The sequence below is a fragment of the Rhinatrema bivittatum genome, chromosome 8 (assembly GCF_901001135.1).
Source record: "Rhinatrema bivittatum chromosome 8, aRhiBiv1.1, whole genome shotgun sequence".
Lineage (NCBI taxonomy): Eukaryota > Metazoa > Chordata > Amphibia > Gymnophiona > Rhinatrematidae > Rhinatrema > Rhinatrema bivittatum.
The window spans coordinates 40100453-40114658 of record NC_042622.1 but is presented as its reverse complement, the minus strand read 5'-3'; the positions used below and the strand labels follow the sequence as shown (position 1 = coordinate 40114658).

Sequence of the window (14206 nt, the reverse complement as noted above, 5' to 3'; positions counted from 1 at the left end):
TCTCCAACAGTGGCCAATCCAGGTCATAAGAACCTGGCAAGTACCCAAAAACTAAGTCGATTCCAGGTTACTATTGCTAGTAATAGCAGTGGCTATTTTCTAAGTCAACTTAATTAATAGCAGGTAATGGACTTATCTTCCAAGAGCTTATCCAATCCTTTTTTAAACACAGCTATACTAACTGCACTAACCACATCCTCTGGCAACAAATTCCAGAATTTAATTGTGCATTGAGTAAAAAAGAACTTTCTCTGATTAGTTTTATATGTGCCACATGCTAACTTCATGGAGTGCCCCCTAGTCTATTATCCAAAAGAGTAAATAACCGATTCACAACTACCTGTTCTAGGCCTCTCATGATTTTAAACACCTCTATCATAGCTCCCCTCAGCCGTCTCTTCTCCAAAGTTCTAGTTGTTCTCTGACTCCACCTGCTGGTAGGGATACACAACCCACTTTTCTGGACTGATCTGGGTATGTTCAGGAATGGAGGTTTGGTACTCCTCACCACTGGGTCGCTTTAGGGGCATTGTGGCAAAGGCTGGTGCATCCCTGAGCCCAGCACTGTGCATCGATGGGGACCAGTACCAATGCTGCTTCAGCTTCCCTTGATGCTTGGCCCGGTCCTTCCCCGGTGCTGAAGCTGATGACGAGGAGCCCAATGTCCTCTGCCTGGAGGAGATTGCCAATGATCAGTCTCCAGTGCCACTGTCCGCCAGCGACACTGATGGAACAGACTATCCAGTCAATTTCGATGGCTCAGTGTCCATTGGTGCAGCTCCTTGGTCCTTCTATGCTACAGACACCTCGGACTTCTTCAATCCGAAGAGTTGCTTCACCTTATCGAGTTGAAGTCCTTCCGGGGTCATCTGGGTGCATAAGCAGCAATCCCGGATGCCATGCAATGCCCCTAAGCAAAGGACACGTCTCAGGTGGATCCGTACTGAACATAGTCCTTGGACACCGATGGCATCGCCAAAAACCAGACGTGGCCATGAAGGATGAAACAAAAGGGACACAAACTGAAGACAATGGCGGCAGGGCATCAATGGCTAGCAGGCACTGATGCACCACTGCCACAGGGGATTTGACCACAAAAGGAAACTTACCCGAATCGCCGCCCTCACTAGGAGGCACTGAGAGGGACAATGATGGAACGACGACAAAAACCAGTGAAAAACGCAAGAAAAATGAAGTTTAAAAAAAACTCCCAAAAAAAAACAGCCAAAGTGAGCTCACTCACACCACGATGCTTACGGCTCCACTGAAAGAGACTGTAGAAACCCCACGAATGGATGCATAGTATGGGGCACACTGGCCATGCTCAAATTTCTAGAAACTGATATAAGTTCTCTGTATCAGGGCTCCATCTGATGTCACCCATGTGTGATTACCATCATCCTGTTTGACCTCACAGAAAGTAGAACTATCAGATGCACATCCCAAATGTCAACATTCCAACTACTAAACTGAATAAGTCTTTTTCTTCCTGTCTGGATATTAAGTTTTCTAATTAAGTTGGCCCCAGTCTAATTTCATCTTCCTTCTATCAGTCTAATTCCTTTTCCAGTGTCATGTCCATTTGTGTTTCTTCTCTCCAGACTTTTAATTCCTCCTTTACATCTAATACTAGTTTTTTGCCTTGTTATCCACTATTTAGATGTCACCTATCTTCTCTCTCACTTGTCAATGTTTAGCTCTCACCTACACTTTCCAATTCCAATCACTATCCCAGCGCTCAGCCCATCTCCACAATCTCACTCCCACCCTAGTCTTCCCTTTTCCCACTCTCCATCTCAGCCCTTTTCCTTCACCCCACTCCCTAGTTCACCATTTCCACACAATACTCACCTTTCTCCAGCCCTCAATTAGTTTTCTCTACCTTAGTCTCTCTTCACTAGCCCCAGTTCTTTCAATCACTCATCCTCTTCCCCCTTGTTTCTTGCACTCTACCCAGCCACCTTAGTCCCAGTTCCACCCTCCCTCTCCTTCACAGACCCATCCCTTTCTACTGTATCTCACCTCCTCCCTAGTGCCAAGTCCCTCACACCATATCTCAACCTTTTCTAATTCTTCAGACCCCTTAAGGCTCCTACCCCATATCGCACATCCACAGCCCCATCTCTTAACTTCTAACCTAATATATATACACTCACCTATGTCCCCCACCCAATTGCCAAGTCTTGATTCTCCCCACCCATCCCCAAGTCCTACTCTCCTATCATTTAGTCTGAGTGCCCATTCTCCCTACATAACCAGCCTCCATTCTCTCCTCTCCACCCTCCAAATATTAAAGCTCTTGTTCTTTCTTCTCCATCCCCACTGAGACTCCTCACTTCCTTTTCTCCACCCACAAAATCTGTATGTCCCCACAACCCCTATCCCTGAGTCTCCACTCTTCCCATTCCCTCAGTGTCCCCAGTTTCTCTCCTCACCCACAAAATCTGGGAATCCCTCAAGTTCAATGTTCTCCTGAATCCTCTGGAGCCACAAACTTTTTAATGTGGCTGCCTCATTTTATCCCCATCTTCCTCCTCCTTACCTTTTTCATAAGCTTGCATCTGGCTGCTGCTCCTTCTGCTATGACAGTGATTTGCTTTTTCCTTTACACTGGTACAGTTCACTGACAAGATTTTTGAACCGTGCAGCTCTGTCACTATGGAGTCCTGCATGGTTCAAACATCTTGTCATTGAACTGCACCGGTACAAAGGAAGAAACAAGGTGCAGACTGTGGGAGGAGGAGACAATAGGAAAATTAGTTCTTACCTGTTAATTTTCGTTCCTGTAGTATCACGGATCAGTCCAGACTGTGGGTTGAGCCTCCTTTCCAGCAGGTGGAGACAGACTAAAACTGAAAGGATATCCTATATGAGGACAGAGCCTATCCTGTAACCCTTCAGTATAACCATTGTCAAAGCAGAAAATAACAAAGCCAGAATAGGAACAAGTAACCATAAAGCTCAATGGAGCAATTGTAGAACAATGTAAGAAACGTGGTATAACTATACGCTCTTGCATATACTTGGTAATCAAAACAACCAAGGATTCCGGTGTAATCGCTCAGTATTCTTGCACAAAAATGAAGTATTAGAATCTGCAAGAAACAAGCTTCGAGAGGACAGAAATAAAGACAGACAAGGAAGGGCGTCTGGACTGATCCGTGGTACTACAGGAATGCAAATTAACAGGTAAGAACTGATTTTCCTTTCCCTGTACGTACCCAGATCAGTCCAGACTGTGGGATGTACCAAAGCTTCCCTAAACCGGGTGGGACTGAGACAATCCCGCTCGAAGCACTTGCCGCCCAAAAGAACCAAAAACCGGAGCTTGCACACCTGGACGGTAGTGTCAAGCAAACTTATGCAAGGACTTCCAAGTGGCGGCCCTGCAAATCTCCTGCGAAGAGACAGATTGACTCTCCACCCAGGAAGTAGCTTGAGAGTGCAATGAATGAGCCTTAAGGCCCTTGGGAACAGCCTGACCTTGGCAAAGATAGGCAGAGGAGATCGCTTCCTTTAACCACTGCGCAAAAATGGTTTTAGGAGCCAGCTTACCCTGATTGGGCCCACTCCAAAGGACAAACGGATGATCTGTGACCCAAAAGTCATTGGTGACCTGGAGATAGCGATTTAGAACTAGTTTGACATCTAGCTTACAGAGATCGCACCCAGCCGTACCTGCAATCTCCTCTGTGGAAAACGCAGGGAGTTCCACCAACTGGTTAACATGGAAGCTAGAAACAACCTTTGGTAAAAAAGGAAGGGACCGTCTTAAGGGATACCCCGGAATCAGAAAAACACAAAAGAGTTCCCGACAGGACACCGCTTGGATCTCTGAGAACCGGCGAGCGGAGGAGATAGAGACGAGGAAGGCAGTCTTGAGCGTAAGATCTTTTAACGTAGCACGACAGAGAGGTTCGAACAGAGCTGCACAGAGGGCCTGGAGGACCAGGTTAAGACTCCACGATGGGCAAGTGGACCGGGAAGATGGACGTAGATGCCCTACAAGAACCGAATCACGTCCAGGTGTCCCGCTAAGGGATGGCCTTCTGCCCGACCCAGGAGAGAGCCGAGAGCTGAAACTTGCACGCGCAGAGAACTAAAAAAGACTGACCCTTGGAAAGCCCTTTCTGGAGAAAAGAAAGGACTGCGACCAGGGCGGAGCGCACGCTGAGACACCCGACTCCGCACAAACAGATTCAAAAATCTTCCAGGTATGCACGTAAGCCAGAGAAGTCGACTGCTTTCAGGCCCACAGCAAGGTGGAGATGGCCTCCTCCTTGTAGCCCTTACGCCTCAGGCGCCGCTGTTCAAAACCCAGGCCGCTAGACAGAAGCTATCAGCCTGGTCAAAAAATACGGGCCCCTGCCGAAGAAGGTGGCTTAGCTACAGAGGTCCGTCCATCGCTAGGTTGACAAGATCCGCGAACCACGGCCTGCATGGCCACTCGGGTGCTACCAGAACCACGGGTCCCCGAAGGAGTTCTATTTTTCTGAGAACTTTCCCCACCAGGGGCCACGGGAGGAACACATACAGAAGGATGTCCGCCGGCCCAGGGAGAGCTAAAGCATCCACTCCCTCCGAGCCATGCTACCTCCAGCGGCTGAAGAACAGATTTGCCTTGGCATTGCGGAGGGTTGCCATGAGGACCAGGTGGGGAGAGGGGGGGGATGGACCCCACCTGTCGACGATCAGATCCATGGCCGCGTCCGAGAGTTCCCACTCCCTTGGATCGAGCGACTGAGAAAATCGGCCTGAACATTCTCCTTGCCCGCAATGTGGGAGGCCGCCAGGCACTGCAGATGTCGCTCGGCCCAGGCAAAGAGATGGCTGGTTTCTAGGGCCACCAGCGGACTGCGGGTGCCCCTTGACAATTGATGTAAGCCACGATGGAGGAGTTGTCGGTCAGAACCCTTACCGCTTTGCCACAGATGAGGGGGAGAAACTCCCGAAGGGCCAAGAGCACCGCTCATGTCTCCAATTGATTGATGTGCCAGCGAGACTGAGCCGTTGACCAGATCCCCTGGGTGGTCTGGGAAAGACAGACCGCACCCCAGCCCGAGAGACTGGTGTCCGTTGTTACTATCGTCCACTGTGGGGCTCGGAGAGGCATTCCCTGTAGAAGATGAGGAAGGGAAAAACACCACTGCAAGCGGGCAACGGTAGGAGTCCAAAAACGGGAGGACTATGTGAAACTGTTCCGACACCGGCTGCCAACAGGATAGTAAAGCTTTCTGTAACTGTCGCATATGAGCAAAAGCCCAGGGGACTATGTCTATGGTGGACGCCATGGATCCCCAAGACCTGAAGATAGTCCCAGGCTGTCAGAAAAGGCAGAGATCAGATTCTGAATCTGGTCTATCAACTTGAGAGCCCTCGCACGAGGCAAGACGACCTTGCCCACCCGGGTGTCGAAGTGGGGTCCCAGGAACTCTAACTCCTGGGAGGGCTGAAGGTTGCTCTTGGAGAAATTCACTATCCACCCGAGAGATGCGAGAAGAGCTAGCACGCGATCCACCGCCTGCCGACAAAGAGCCTCTGACTTGGCCCGCACGAGCCAGTCGTCCAGGTAGGGGAGAACAAGGATTCCCTCCCTGCGAAAAGCCACCATCAGCACCACCATGACCTTGGTGAAGGTGCGAGGCGCGGTCACGAGGCCGAAGGGAAGTGCCCGAAACTGGAAAAAGCGAAGATACTTCTGGTAATCGCGGTGAATTGGAATATGGAAGCATGCCTCAAATTGAGCGAGGCTAGGAACTCTCCAGGGTGAAGCGCCTCGATGACCGCTCGCAGGGTATCCATGCGGAAATGCGGGATCTTGAGGGCCCGGTTGACTCTTTTGAAATAAATAGAATACTGGCCTGTGCCAAGCTTCTTCTCCGGGACCACTGCGCCCAGACTCAGGAGCCTGGCGAGGGATTGCTCCACTACTTCCCGCTTGGACCACCCGCATGGGGAAAAGAGACAAAGATCCAGTAAGGCGCGAACAATTTCGAAGGCGTACCCGTCTCTGATAATGTCGAGGACCCACTGGTCAGACGTGATTTTGACCCATTCCTCAAAAAAACAGGGAGAGGCGGCCGCCTAGGAAAGGGACCAAGGAATGAGCCAAGTGAACTTCATTGAGTGGCCGGCTTGGGGGTGGAGCGTTTGGGCTGGCCCTTGCAAAGGGGACAACGCCCACGAAAGGGCTGCGACCAAGACTGAGAGCGAGAAGAATAACCCCTCGAAGAGCCACCCCGTCCACGACGGGTATACAGTCTCTGACCCCGGAAGAGAGGACGAGAGGGTGTAAAGGAGCAGGATGGTCTCGGACGGTCCTCCGGGAGCTTATAGACCTTGTTGTCCCCCAAGGAATCCATAAGCTTCTCAAGGCCCTCACCAAAAAACAGCTTACCTATGAAGGGCAACGTGCCCAGCCAGGCCTTGGAGGACAGATCGGCCGAACAATTGCGCAGCCGGAGGAGTAGTCTGGCAGAGACTGCCGAGGCCATCGCCTTAGACTGGACGCGGATGAGGTCGTAGAGCGCATCAGCTCCATAAGCAACGACGGCTTAGAGACGCTCAGCCTGTCCCGTCTCTGCCAAAGGGAGGTCCTGGTTGCAGAGTAACTGTTGAACCCACCTGAGACCTGCCCGTAGCAGGAGACTGCTGCAAAAGGTCGCACGAACCCCCAGCGCCAGGACATCAAAAATGCGCTTCATATGTGCCTCGAGCTTGCGGTCCTGGGCGTCCTTTAGAGCAGTCGATCCCTCTACAGGGATGGTGGTATGTTTAGTGACCGCAGAGACGGAGGAGTCCACTGTGGAGATTACTTACCTGATAATCTTGTTTTCCTTAGTGTATGCAGATGGACTCAAAACAAGTGGGTATAGTGTGCTCGTGCTAGCAGTTGGAGACGGATCTGACGTCAGCACGGGTACATATACCCCCGCAGGAAGTGCAGCAATTCAGTAATCTTCCTTGCAAAAGCTTTATGGATATATGTGTAACTGACCGATCGTTTAAATGAACAGGATTACCCTGACCGATTGATAGTAGCTGGAGACCACCAGTGTTCTCAACCGGAAGGCGTAGACACCCGGCAGGGTGGATGCCCTATTATAAGAAAAAAACATGGCTTACCGTGAGTCGGTGAATCCCCGTGTATGCCGGCAGCCGGGCGGGATGCTGAGTCCATCTGCATACACTAAGGAAAACGAGATTATCAGGTAAGTAATCTCCACATTTCCTAGCGTGTAGCAGATGGACTCAAAACAAGTGGGATGTACAAAAGCTACTCCCGGACTGGGCGGGAGGCTGCCTGAGGTCCGTTCAGGATTGCCCTCGCAAATGCTGTGTCCTCCCTGGCCTGGACGTCCAGACGGTAGAATCTGGAGAAGGTATGGAGGGAGGGCCACGTCGCCGCTTTACATATCTCTGCAGGCGACAGCATCCTAGTTTCGGCCCAAGAGGCCGCTTGCTCTCTGGTAGAGTGAGCCTTGACCCGTAGAGGCGGTGGTTTTCCCACTTCTACATAGGCTGCCTTGATAACTTCTTTGATCCAGCGGGCGATGGCTGCCAGTGAGGCCGCTTCCCCTTGCTTCTTCCCGCTGTGAAGGACGAACAGGTGGTCCGTCTTTCGTACTGCTTCTGACATTTCCAGGTATCTGGACAGTAGCCTGCCGATGTCGAGATGGCATAGTATTCGACCTTCTTCCGACTTCTTCAAACCTTCCGTGGTAGGCAAGGATATGGTTTGGTTGAGGTGGAAGTGTGAGACTACTTTGGGTAAGAAAGAAGGAAACGTGCGAAGATGGATAGCCTCTGGAGTGATTCTGAGAAACGGATCACGGCAGGACAGTGCTTGTAGCTCTGAGATGCGGCGTGCTGAGCATACAACCAGCAGGAACACCATCTTCAAGGTTAGCAAACGGAGGGGCAGGCCTCGAAGTGGTCTAAAGGCGTGTCCCGCTAGAAATTCCAACACTAGGTTGAGGTTCCACAGGGGTACTGGCCACTTCAGTGGCGGGCGAATGTGCTTGACTCCTTTCAGGAAACGGGAAACGTCTGGGTGTGTGGCGATGCTGTTGCCGTCACTCCGGGGACCGTAGCAGGATAGCGCTGCTACTTGAACCTTGATGGAATTGAGGGACAGAACCTTCTGAAGTCCATCTTGCAGGAAATCCAAAACGATAGGGATCTTAGCGGCATGTGGATTGGTGCTGTGAGTTTCGCACCAGGCTTCAAATACTCTCCAGATCATTATATATGTTATTGATGTGGAGAACTTGCGTGCTCGGAGGAGTGTATCTATTACCGGCCCCGAGTATCCTCTTTTCTTCAGTCTAGCCCTCTCAATGGCCAAACCCAAAGAGAGAATTGAGCTGGATCCTCATGGAGAATGGGACCTTGCCGCAGCAGGTCCCTGTGTGGAGGCAGGGGAAATGGAGTCCCTGCTAGTAGTCTTCTCATGTCTGCGTACCAGGGTCTTCTTGGCCAGTCCGGGGCCACTAGAAGAACTAGGCCTCTGTGCCACTGAATCTTGTGTACAATGGCGCCCAGCAGGGGCCATGGAGGAAAGGCATTATAGCAGGATCCCCTGAGGCCATAGCTGTACCAGAGCATCGATCCCCTGGGATAGCAGATCCCGCCTGTGGCTGAAATATCTGGGTACTTGAGCGTTGGACCTGTCCGCTAGTAGGTCCATGCCCGGGGTCCCCCCACTGATCCACAATCATCTGGAAAGCTGTGGGCGACAGCTGCCATTCCCCTGGATTTAGGCTTTCTCTGCTGAGGAAGTCTGCCGTGGTGTTGCCCTTCCCGGCGATGTGGACGGCGGAGATGTCCTGGAGATCTGCTTCCGCCCAAGTCATCAAGGGGGCTATTTCTAGGGATACCTGGTGGCTTCTGGTTCCGCCCTGTTTGGTTGGTGTATGCCACCGTGGTGGCGTTGTCCGACATCACTCTGACTGCTCTGTTTCGAAGTCTGTGGGCAAATCGCAGGCACACAAGCCTGACTGCCCGTGCCTCTAGTCGGTTGATGTTCCACCCAGACTCTTCTCTGTTCCACCGACCTTGGGCGGTGAGTTCTTCGCAGTGTGCTCCCCATCCGTTCAGGCTGGCATCTGTAGTGAGCAGGGTCCAGGCTGGGAAGGACATTCTTGACCCCCCCCCCCCCCCCCCCCCCGGCTCATGTGGCCGGGCTGCAACCACCACCGTATCCGATTCCATACTCTGGCTGGTAGAGGTAGGTGTACGGTGTAGTTATGTGATCGTGGGCTCCACCAAGATAGGAGGGCGCGTTGTAATGGTCTCATATGAGCCCGCGCCCATGGTATCACCTCCAGAGTGTATGCCATAAGGCCGAGAACTGTAGGTAATCCCAAGCTGTGGGCCGGGTGGCGCTCAGCAGGGCCTGCAGACGATTCCGGAGCTTTGCTCTCCTCTTGGCGGTCAGACTGACCTTGTCTTCCTGTGTGTCGAATCGGACTCCTAGGTATTCCAGCGACTGAGAAGGCTGTAGGGAACTCTTGTTTAAGTTTACTACCCATCCTAGGCTTTCCAGAAGAGCTATAACTGTTGGTTGCCTGGTGGCTCTCCTCCTGTGACTTTGCCCTGATCAGCCAATCGTCCAGATAGGGATGGATGAGGATTCCTTCCTTCCTGAGGGACGCCGCCACTACTACTATGACCTTGGTAAAGGTCCGCGGTGCGGTGGCTAACCCGAAGGGTAAAGCTCGGAACTGGAAGTGTTGATTCAGGACTTTGAAGCGTAAATAGCGCTGGTGATCCCGATGGATTGGGATATGCAAGTAGGCTTCCGACAGATCTAGGGATGTGAGACTCCCCTGGCTGTACTGAATTTTTGACAGACTGCAGAGTTTCCATGCGAAAGCTGGGGACCCGTAGGTGTCTGTTGACCGACTTGAGGTCCAGGACGGGCCTGAAAGTGCCCTCCTTCTTGGGCACTATGAAATAAATGGAATAATGCCCAGAATTTATCTCCCCTGCAGGCACTGGGATTATGGCTTTTAGGGACAGGAGCCTCTGCAAGGTAGCTTCTAGTGCCGTCCTCATGAGGGATGAACAAGGAGATTCCACAAACTTGTCTGGTGGGAGCCGAAGAAAGTCCAGGTAATACCCTTCTCGGATGATGGTGAGGACCCACTGGTCCGAGGTAATCTCGACCCACCTGAGGTAGAAGAGGGTTAGCCTGCCCCCTACGGCTGCTACCCCCGGATGGGTCAGCTGATTGTCATTGCGGAGTGCGGCCGGGACCAGAGCCCGAGCCGGTTCTCCTCTTGGTGTGCTTAGTTCGAAAGGACTGGTTCCTGGCCTGAGAACGAGGTGCTTGGTAGCGAGCCCTGTAAGGGTTGAAGCGCTGAGAGTTTCTACCTCTGGATGGCCTAGGAAAAGGGCGCTGGGCCCTCCTGGACCTGTCTTCTGGTAGACGGGGTAACGGAGAGGCGCCCCATGTATCAGCCAATCTCTCGAGGTCGCTGCCGAACAAGAGGGATCCCTTAAAGGGCATTCTCGTGAGGCTAGTCTTGGAGGAGGAGTCGGCCGCCCAATTACGTAGCCAGATGTGTCTTCTGGCTGCCACTGAGGATGATACTCCTTTGGCTGCTGTATGAACTAGGTCGGAGGCAGCGTCAGTGAGGAACAATAGGGCTGATTCCATTTCTTCTCCCGAGATGTTGTTCCTGGCTTGTGATAAGTAGGAGCGCGTCACCACGGTGCAGCAGGTCGCAATTCGTAGGGACATGGCTGCTACCTCAAAGGCTTGTTTCAGAATGGCATCCATGCGCCGGTCATGTGCATCCTTGAGGGCCGCCCCTCCCTCCACCGGAATGGTGGTGCGCTTCACAATTGCGCTAACTATGGCGTCTACCATCGGGCACGCCAGCAGCTCCTTGGTTGCCGGGTCCAGGGGGTACATGCTAGACAAAGCCCGACCCCCTTTGAAGGAAGCATCTAGTGCATTCCACTCCAGATCGATTAACTGCTGTGCTGCTTGTAGGAGGGGAAAATGGTGAGCCATTGGACGCAGGCCCTCTAGCAGGGGGTTCATTCTGGGTTCCCCTGGGGTGCCCTGGCCCGGTATAGCCAGCTCCGACAGGCATTGAGAGACCAGGTCTGGAAGATCCTCCTTAGGAAAGAAGCGTCTCATGGTTCGATATGGTTCTATCCCCAAGGGGAGTTCTCCCTCCTAGGGGGGCTCACCATCTTCCTCAGAATAATCCGAGTCCCCATAAGTGGGGCCTCCGAGTGGCGGGTGGCCATGCGTAGGCCTTGAGGGTCCCGGGGCAGGGTCATCCGGTATGTATGGGCTCGGTCAGGGATCCAACTGCATCTTGACGAAGGCATGAATCCCCTTGAATAATTCCACCAAGGAGAGGTAAGCAGGCTCTAGCCGTAGGGGCACCAGGTCTGTAGGGTTCCCTGGCTGCTCACCCCGGCCTGCTAGGTTTGGGGTGTTCCCTGAGGAACTGGTAGTCAAACTGGGCTGAGACCGGCCCTGGCCTGGAACTTCCAGGGCCTCTTCACATTGGGCACATAGGAAGTCTGTTTCCTCGCTCTGTGTGGCTCTGAGGTGGCATGCTGAACAGAGGCCTAGAGCTCTTATGCCTGAGTCTGGAGGTGCCGGCTCTGCGGCCGCATGGGCTCTTACGCTCCATCGCGTCTGAGTGCCTAACAGCGTGCGCGTAGCAACGTGCGCCTATGCTATCAACGTGCGCCTATGCTATCAACGTGCGCCTAACATACGCGCCCGTCGGCCCGCTTAGATCGAGGCGGCGAACCAGGGCTGGCAAGCAGGCAAAATGGCGACCTCCTTGGCGGGCTGCCACGCAGGCAAACCCTGCTAATCCTCGCTCTACGGAGACCAGTAAGTAAACATGTACGCCTTACCTTGTCTTCGGCGCTTCCCGGCTGAGACCCGGGCTGTCTCCGGCTGCGGGGGGAGAGGGTGAGTACAGTCACCGCCGCGCTCGATGAAGTGCACCCGCTGCCTCTAAGCCGCGCCCGAACATCGTCTCGCTCGGGGGCCAAGTCCTCACCGGGACCGAGGCTGCCTCTAAGCCGCGCCCGAGCCCTTCTCACTCGGGGGCTAGGTCCCTGCCGCGATCCGGCCACCGGACCGAGGCACTCACCTCCGAGGGACCACGGAAATCACCTCTGGAAACTCAACTGGGGGAGGGACCAGAGGGTATCACTGCAGGAGTGCGGGGCTAGTCTTCAGGTAGGATTTCTTCTAAGAATTTAGTCGTTATAATTTGGAAAAACGCTCAGCGAATGCAAGGTAGCTCCAAACTGCTTTGGAGACTGAAATTACTGAATTGCTGCACTTCCTGCGGGGGTATATGTACCCGTGCTGACGTCAGATCAGTCTCCAACTGCTAGCACGAGCACACTATACCCACTTGTTTTCCTGCTACACGCTAGGAAATTAGGGATTTTTTTTTTTTTAAATTTCCAAACACTCCTCCAGGAGGGGGTAGAGTTTATCCATGGCACGCGCCACCTGGAGTCCCGCCTCGGGAGCCTCCCATTCCCGCCAGAGCAACAGCTTGTGCATGGGATGAAAAGGGAAGGCGGTAAGCTCCTCCCTGCGGAACATCCGTAGGACTCTGGGATCGTCCCCCTCCAGGGAAGGAAGGGTACCCTCTGCATCAAGGGAGAAGTCAGGATCTGGGAGAACCGGGTCCACTGGGGGGTCAGGGTGGGCACCCGAATAGGTCCCGGAGGCTCTGCAGCCGGGCCGGTTCTCATTGGCGCGGAGTGGAGAATTTTTTGCCGGGGTGGGGGGGGGAGGCCTTCATCCTCCTCCTGCAGGCTGGCTAAATAGGATCTATGCAGGAGGACAAATTCTGTTGAAAAATGGGCCCTAGATTTCCCGGGGGAGGAGTGTGGGAACCCACCCTGGGTGGCTGCGAAATAAATCAGCTCCCCAGCCCCAGGCAGCTCCGAAAACGGAGCCGCTGAAAAATCTAAGATGGCCACCGTACCCGGGCTGTGCCGACCCGGGAACAGCCTGGCCATGCTCTGGGGACTCGATCCCTAGGCTAAATTTGCCTGCCCTGCCGAGGAGGGGCCTTCCCCACCCGGCAGGCAGGCAGGCAGAGGAGAGGCCCTCTTGCGAAAAACACGACGAGGGCTGACCACAAGAAAAGGCAGGCTGCCTGCCGTGGCATAGAGAGCCGCTCTGAGGAAAAAACTGCAGAAAAAAAGTTTGACAGCCTGCAGGCCTGGAGTGAAGCAGGGGGGAAACCTGCTGACTCCTGCCTCTGGCTTCCGGTTCAAGCCCTCTGAAGACCAAAAGGAAAAAATATGGGTCTACTGCTGTAAAGTAAGTTAAAAAAGCATTTGAATACTTTTAAACTATATTGTTATTTATGTATTTATTTACGGGCTGAGCACAGCAGTGGGGTTTGGAGCCCCCTTGGCAGCCAGAGGAGGGGGGAGACAAGAACTGGACCACCAGACTCTGTCCCCACACCTGGAAGCAGCTATGGACACAGGCTAAACACTGCACAAGGGGCAAAGCCCCCCCCCCCCCCCGAGTCCGGCAAGAGCCAGGAGACTGAACAGTCTCCTGGCAAAAAACAAAAGCTAAACTCCCTGACTAAAATTTTATTTATTTATTTTTTTACAGGAAGAAAATCCAAACGAGATCCCTAAGGAATAAGTACTTGCTTGACCCATGAAGAAAGGAAGAAAGGAAAAGGTTGACTAGCCTAGAGCAGGAACCGAAGGGTGAGCTGCTAACACCTGCTGGAGACAAATACTGAGGATAGGCTCTGTCCTCATATGGGATATCCTTTCAGTTTTAGTCTGTCTCCACCTGCCAGAAAGGAGGCTCAACCCAGTCTGGACTGATCCGGGTACGTACAGGGAATACAAGCTTCTGAAAGAGAAATAGAGGGAGGTAGGGGATGGATAAAATGACTGGGGCGGACATTAAAAAGCTTAAAGATGGCTCTGGGGAACTTTGGGCACTCAGGTTGTGGGCCCATACCTAAACACCCGCCTTCATCAAATCACTCTCTCCACTCTACAAATTTCCAGGGCTCCGACTGCAATAATTCTGGTCTACACAAAAGACCAAGGTGAAGGGTGGGGGGGGGGGGGGGGGGGCTCTCAATTTTTCAAACCATTTAGTAAAAGGATGGAGCACTTTAGCTACATCTTAATCTTCGTAAAACTGGCTCCACCCATCTATTGC

The 14206-nt window shown here is 52.9% G+C and overlaps 1 protein-coding gene across 1 annotated transcript in view; it reads right to left on the bottom strand.

Moving 5' to 3' along the window:
• Positions 1-14206, bottom strand: part of NCOA5 (nuclear receptor coactivator 5) — a 210131-nt gene that overhangs the window by 47406 nt on the left and 148519 nt on the right.